The sequence below is a fragment of the Garra rufa genome, chromosome 10 (assembly GCF_049309525.1).
Source record: "Garra rufa chromosome 10, GarRuf1.0, whole genome shotgun sequence".
Lineage (NCBI taxonomy): Eukaryota > Metazoa > Chordata > Actinopteri > Cypriniformes > Cyprinidae > Garra > Garra rufa.
Genome location: NC_133370.1, coordinates 24,713,782 through 24,721,648, shown reverse-complemented (window position 1 = coordinate 24,721,648; position 7,867 = coordinate 24,713,782).

The following is a 7,867-nucleotide window of genomic DNA, read 5'->3' as shown; positions in this document are numbered from 1 at the left end:
ACAACCAATGAAATGACGGGAGTGACGTCACAGGCGCGGTGACGTCATCGACCGGGAAGTATAAAACGCGTGCGTTTGAAGCCGGCGGCAGCTTTTGTCATTCAGCGAGAGCGCTCTGTGTCTGTGTCTGTCTCGGTCATACTGCTGTTTTTTCGTGCCAGTTTGCACGGCTTTTATTTGAGTAGTATGACCTTTAAAATGCAACCATGGGGGAAAGAAGTGTTACGAAACTAGGCGGTACAAGCAGCCACATAGATAGTGTGTTCCTTCCTGCCAATGCTTCATTGTTGGTGGGGATACACACAGTCTATGTGTGGTCTGCTTGAGTGTAGAGCACGCACAGTCAGCCCTCGAAAAGGCTGACTGCCCACAGTGTGAGCGTAAAAATCTCCACTGCGGGTGCTCCACAGAAGGCTCTCTTCGAGGAGGGAGCCTTCGCCAGCGTTTCTCGCGGGTCTGGCCCCGCTTCCGCCGAGGCGGAGCGGTTGCTGCACTCGCTGAGATCGCGGCTCGATCTATTAGAGGGACTGGAGACGGGTGTTTTAAAAATACCCTATCTCCTCTCCTATCTGATGGATCGGTAAACCTTTTTTCTGGATGAGGAAGCCCGCAATGCGGTTACTTCCCTCCAGGAAAGGTTTTCAACGCTTTCCATATCTTCCTCCAAGGAGGTTGATGTAAGGTGCGTTGTCAAAAGTATTTAACCGCCCCCCCTGATCGCCTCAGTATGATGAGCTGGTGGTTGTGCTGACTGTGCATTAGCTAAATAAGATATGAGCCGCAGAAAAGCAAACGTTTTGCTTCCTGCGGACTAAGTCAGCACTTCCAAACGGAGCTTTCTGTCCTTCCCGATCTACATTGAGTTTTAGATCTGGGAAAAACTAGAAAGTAAAGATGACGCCGCGGGTTGAACAGACGCTATCAGCCTCTGTTCCCCGGTCTAGGCATCATTTCTGAAGGCTCCGTCTTTGCTCTTCAGGCCGCCTAATAAAACTTCAGGCTTGATGAGCAAATGAACACGTGTCGGGGTTCCTGACGGGAAAGATTTAAACCCCAGCCGTGTACCAGCTCTCCACATCAGAGGCGCAGAAACAGAGCGATGCCGCCCGCGTTCCTCCGGCTATGCCTAGAGGACCCGGAAAGCAACGCTCTAAGTCGGGGGCTTCCAAGAAAAAGAAGAGGTTCGACCTGAGGGTCGTCCTCCTATCCAGGAAGTCCTCGCCTAAACGGCCCTGACGGTTGTGGCTCAGGGCCGTTGAGGGCAGCCCCTCGCGAGGGGGTTTGCACCGTACCTCCGGGTGCGGGTTTCAGACCCCTTCGTGGCCCTCAGGAGATGAGTCAGCTAACCCTGCCAGTGTTACAGGGCGCGGCTATCTCCCGCGAACATCCTCTAGCTGTTCCGCCCGGAAACGTAGCGGCCCTGGAGAGTTCGCAGCCCCCGCGGGGGTCTCTCGAAGAGCTAGTTCAGGAGCTTCCTGCCAGCTTGCTGTTACAGGTCTCCGAGTTAGTTCCTCGAGTAAATCCAGACACCAGTCTCGAGAGGCTGGTACCCTAAGTAAACTCTCTGGCAGCGTGGAAACTACTGCCAAATGTTTCAAAGTGGGTCCTGCGTACTGTAGAGAAAGGTTACACTATTCAGTTCGGCGCCAAGCCGACACCTTTCAGCGGGGTAAACCCCGAGCAGGGTCTGGAACAGGAAGTCAGTACAGGAAGTTTCTCAGGCTCGCTTTCAGGGGCAAAGCTCACCAATACAGAGTACTTCCTTTCGGCCTAGCTCTCACCCGAACTTTCACGAAGTGTGTGGATGCTGCTCTGGCTCCTCCGTGATTCCAGGACATCCGCATACTCGACTGGTCGATTCTGGCCAGCTCAGAATAATTAGCGGCTCAACATCGAGGTGTTGTTCTCGCTCTCATGAAAGAATTGGGGTTGAGACTCAACACCAAGAAGGGTGTGATTTCTAAAAATCACTTATCTAGGTGTAGTCTGGGATTCGACCACGATGCAGGCACGAATGTCACCTGCTCGGTTCGAGTCGATCCTTACTGCAGTAAATGCGGTCAAGCTAGGCCCGTCACCCACTGTCTACAGTCCCAAGTACTGTTAGGTCTTATGGCAGCCGCTTCCAACGTGATACCTTTTGGACTGCTGCTTATGAGACCACTTCAGTGGTGGCTCAAACCAGGCGGTTCTCCCCGAGGGGAAACCCATTTCGCAAGATCAAGGTCACGCGGCGCTGCCTACGTGCCTTGGCCATGTGGAAGAAACCCTGGTTTCTCTCTCAGGGTCCGGTTCTGGGAGCTCCTCGTCGCCGCGTCATGCTAGCGACGGACGCATCCCTCACCGGATGGGGAGGCGGTCATGAGTGGCCGCTCAACCCAAGGCCTGTGGAGCAATTCCATCTCTCCTGGCACACAAATCGCCTAGAGATGCTAGCCGTGTTCCACGCCCTGAAGTGTTTCCTTCCAAAAGGTATCCGCTCACGCCCCTTATATAAGCTGGCGTACCGGATTCTCCTATGGTCTTAAGGAAAGACTTCTCTCCCTGAGAGCAGTCCAGTATCTCTGGACGTGGGAGCAGACGTCCTGCCAGGCAGGGGCTGAGGCCCGGGGAATGGATGCTTCACCCAGAGGTGGTGAAGCAGATCTGGAGAACATTTGGCCAGGCACAGGTGGACCTGTTTGCGACTCAAGAGACATCGCACTGTCCCCTCTGGTACTCTCTAGTTCCTCCAGCTCCACTGGGGCTGGATGCCATGGCACAGACGTGGCCGAGGCTGCGTCTGTACGCCTTTCCCCTGATCGCTCTGCTCCCGGGAGTTCTGGAACGGGTCCGTCGGTTTCAAGTGCGGCTGCTACTAGTAGCCCCGTACTGGCCGGCACGAGTATGGTTCTCGGACCTGGTATCTCTCCTAGACGGCTCTCCGTGGGAGATTCCCGTCAGGAGGGACCTCCTGTCTCAGGCTGGGGGCGCAATATGCCACCCCCACCCAGAGAAGTGGAGGTTATGGGTGTGGCCCCTGAGGGGGCACAACTCATAGGAGCGAGTCTCTCAACCGAGGTTGCTGAGACCTTTCTCCAATCCAGAGCTCCCTCTACGAGGAAACTGTATGGCCTTAAGTGGAACTTATTCACGAGATGGTGCCGCGAGCACCACCTGGACCCAGTCAACTGCCCGGTCGGTACAGTTCTGGAGTTCCTATAGTCTCGCCTTTCCGCAGGGCTAGCTCACTCCACCCTGAGGGTTACGTGGCGGCTATAAACGCCTTCCACGCCCCTCTAGGTGGCCTCTCAGTGGGCAAGTACCCCCTGGTCACACGTTTCCTCCACGGTCGGGAGATCGAGGCTTCATCAGGAAGTAATGAAGCATGGAGACTCAGATAGATATCGCAAGGTTCTCTCTGGTTCTCCTTAGTGCCTCCAGGTCCGCCCGGACTGGACGCCATAGTACAGACGTGGCTGAGGCTGCGTCTGTACACATTCTCCCGATCACTGTGCACCCTGGAGTTCTGGAAAGAGCATGCCGGCATCGTCACGGCTAGTCCAACCATGGCCTTGGACCTTCCCTCTCAAGCTGGGGGCGCGGCCTGCTACCCCCACATGGAGAGGTGGAAAGTTATGAGTATGGCCCCTGGGGGGGGCGCAACTCATAGACTAGGGTCTCTCAACCGAGGTTGTTGAGACCCTGCTCCTATCCAGAGCTCCCTTCACGAGGAAACCTTAAGTGACTGTTTGCTTCATGGTGTCACGAACACCATCTAGACCAAGTTACTGCCCGTTGGTACAGTACTGAGTCCTCGCAAACCCACAAAACCAGCTCACTCCATCCTGAGGGTGTTCGTGGCGGCTTATTGGCCTACCACGCCCCTCGTGGTGGCTCGTCGGTATGGTTTCCTCGGTGGTGCACTCAGGTTGAGACCCTGAGGGGTCTCAAGCCTCTATTACCTCCATTCCTGGAGTGCGACCAATGGGAAGTATATCTGTCCAGTATGCGCACTGGGCACATACGGCCACAAAGAAAGCATGTGGCACGTTCAGAGCTATCAGTAGATGGATCACAGATGCCATTCCTACTACTTCCAAGTCCTCTGGTCTCCCAGCTCCATGGGGAGCCAAGACTTACTCCTTCTGAGGCTGCCTGCCTCCAAAAGCTCTGACAGCAGGTGTCCCCCTCCAGGACATCTGCAATGCTGCGGGTTGGTCCTCGCCCCTGACAATTGGTCCTCGCCCCTGACATCCGTCAGGTACTATGAGCTTGACCTCAGAGCCGCTCCAGGCTCGGCTGTACTCTCGGCCTAGTGCGCTAGGCCTAGAGGGTTAGCCACCTCCCTAGCCAGGAGGAGACTTCTCAAGGCGCATTCTTTCTGCGGAAAGAAGAGAAGTCGTTTTCGCCACGACGCTCCTCGTGTGCCCGAGGGCCGAGGAGTGTCCCTGCATCCTCGCGAGCCTGAGGGCCGAGGAGCAGACCTAAAAGCCTCTTGTCCGTGTAATGCTAGACAAAGGCTCATACTCTCGCGTCCCGGTATGCTTACCAGGCCGAGCTTCCGGTCCCTCTTGTTCTGGTTACCCCCAGACAAAGGACTAAGACTCCTCGTGAGCCCGAGGGCCGAGGAGTACCTCTCGCACTGGCTGGCGAACCAGGCAGAGGTCACGGTTCTCGTGTGCCTGAGGGCCGAGAACTGCACAGCCCTCTTGTCCGCGGAATGCTAGACAATGGCTTAATTCTCCTCGTGTTCTGACGCAGGATGCTATCAGACCGAGTGTACTCCGGTCCCTCTGGTTTCTGGCTTTCCCCAGACCAAGGACTAAGACTCCTCGTCTGCCTTCACAGAAGGCCGAGGAGTGCCTCATGCACTGGCTGGCTACCAGGCGGAGGCCCCTACTGTCTTCCCCGTGAGCCCGAGGGCCGGGGATTGCAGTGCCCTCTTGTCCGCGTAATGCTAGACAATGGCTTATTCCCTCGCGTCCTGGCGGAGCTCCAGGCCGAGCCTTGGATCCCTCTTGTTCTGGCTGAACCCCCAGACAAAGGATCACCCTCTCCTCGTGTGCCCGAGGGCCGAGGAGCCTTGAGGTCAAGCTCACCGTCCTCGTGGGTCTGCGGACCGAGGACTTCCCACACCATCTGTCCGCCGAGTGCTAGACAGTGGTCATTCGGTCCCTCTTGCTCTGGCTAACTCCCAGACAAAGGACTAAGACTCTGCGTGTGCCTGAGGGCCGCGGAGTACCTCTCGTTCTGGCTGGCGACCAGACAGAGGAAGACCTCCATTCCTCGTGTGCCTGCGGGCCGAGGAGCACTCTTGGGGTCGAGTGCACTGTCCTTGTGGGTCTGCGGACCGAGGACTACCTAACACCATCTGTCCGCCGAGTGCTAGACAGTGGTCGTTGCAGTCCCTCTTGTTCTGGCCACTCCCAGACAAAGGACTAAGACTCCTCGTGTGCCCGAGGGCCGAGGAGCACCTCTCGCTCTGGTTGGAGACCAGACAGAGGTAGAACCCCATTCCCCGTGTGCCTGCGGGCCGGGGAGCACTCTTGAGGTCGAGTGCATTGTCCTCCTGGACCAAGGACTACCTACACCATCTGTCCGCCGAGTGCTAGACAGTGGTCATTCGGTCCCTCTTGTTCTGGCTAACCCCCAGACAAAGGACTAAGACTCTGCGTGTGCCTGAGGGCCGCGGAGTACCTCTCGTTCTGGCTGGCGACCAGACAGAGGAAGACTACCATTCCTCGTGTGCCCGAGGGCCGAGGACTACAGGGCCTTCTTGTCCGCGGAATGCTAGACAAGGGCTCTTTCCTTTCCACCCTGGTTGAGCAGACACTCGCAGGGCTCGGAAATTATGGGGGCGTTGGTAGTCTCGTTCCCCATAGCGTTCCTGACGCGGCTCGAGTTCCCGGAAGGGAACGTCTCGGGTTACGTATGTAACCTTAGTTCCCTGAGGGAACGAGACGCCGCGTCTCGGACCATAATTCCCGCACCCTGCGGCGCTCGCTTCATTCCTAAAAAGAGCTGCCGCCGGCTTCAAACGCACGCGTTTTATACTTCCCGGTCGATGACGTCACCGCGCCTGTGACGTCACTCCCGTCATTTCATTGGTTGTTATACACAGTTCAGAGTGCGGCCCGCCAATGGCGTTCCCCATAGCGTTCCTGACGCGGCGTCTCGTTCCCTCAGGGAACTAAGGTTACATACGTAACCCGAGACGATTTGTTTGAGTGATTCAGACTGGTAACTCCTCGCCATGTGAGGATTCATTAAAAGAAACGAGTCATTTGACTACACAGGTCCCAGTCTTCTATTTTAGGGAGTCTTTGATTCACTGTTCATTGAGTGTTGATTCACTAGCCATTCTGATGGATTCAACAAGCTCCCTTGGTAAAGGATTTGTCAGAAAAAAATCCACCCAGTACTATTTTTTTAATCTTTAAAAGTAATATCCCCTTTTAAAATCAGGTCATTCTCAGCTTCTTGTCGGTGTGACGGCACACAGACAGAGGCTGCTCCCACGAAAGTAGATTGACATGAGCGCCTTATTTTAGACCCGGCCTCACCGAGCTGAAACAGTCTGACTTTGATCGCCATTGTGTCGACCAATTGAGCGATTGAGGTGTTCTGTTGTTGGATGTAATATTGAACACAGCAGCCGTCATTTACTCCCAACATCTAAGCTGTTGAAGACGCAGAGGAAAACGTTACTTTCGTTTTTAAAAAGAAAGCGCCGATCCCGATCTACATATGCCTCTATGTTTGTGCAAGTCGCTCCTAATACAGCTTCACACACAGCAGAAGTGAGTATAAAGGTTTTTTTATGCATTTTTGTGAATGGCCTTTCTTAATAATGTGCTAAATGCGGCGAAACACTGCTAAATGCTGCTAAATGCGGCTAAAGTAAATATTACGACTCATAATCCCAGAGAGGGGTGGGCCCGGCGTGCAGAGCACATTTGCATTTAAAGGGACCATGTCTTAAAATGAGTTGAGTTTTTGCAGAGCTGATTTTGACAAGGTAAAAGGCTGTTTTTTTTAACCGAAGTATATTATAGACTTTTCATGAAGACCCTAAAGAATCATATGAACTGGAAAATGGGCATCCGATGACCCCTTTAAAAGTTCATTTTCTACTCAAAATAACCCATTTATACTCAAAAACTATTCAATGATTGTTACCGTCATTGTGTATCATGTGCCAAGTCTTGAGGTCTCTGTGTTAATTTGGTTAGTAACTACACTGAGTCAACATATAACCTTAAAAACAATAAGGAGCTGTCTACTTGCTTACGTACATGTTTGTGAATGAACCACATGCTTTAATGGTATTTTGTTTTAGTGCTATGATGTTTGAGTAAAGTTTAGAAACCGTGGCTGAGTGAATTGTACTTAAGGACTGCGGAGTAAATCTAAAATAAGTAGAAATTACTCATCAAACTCTTAATTTTACTTATTTCCTTTGCTAATTTTACTACAAAATTACTACAAAATTACTTTTGTAGATTTGACTTAATTCCATTCTTAAATTTTACTTTAAAAAATGTGCATGCAAAAACTTGCCAAATAAAAATTATGTAAATTTACTTATTGTTTTTTGTTTTTCAGTGTATGAACTGCATAAATCTGAGAAAAAAAAGATTATGTGTTTTCAAAATACATTTAAGGTGAGACACTACAGGTGAATATGGTAAAAAAAAAAAAACTAATAGTTATCACCTTACTTGCTCAGATGATTGATTACATTGATAATTACAAACATTTTTTTTATTACAAGTTTTCTTAAATGTTAGGTTTAAGTATGCAAATGGGCCATTATTGAACAAAATAAGCACTAATTTGCATACATTTTAGTGCAAAAATCTAAACACTGGATGAAGTCAGTTTC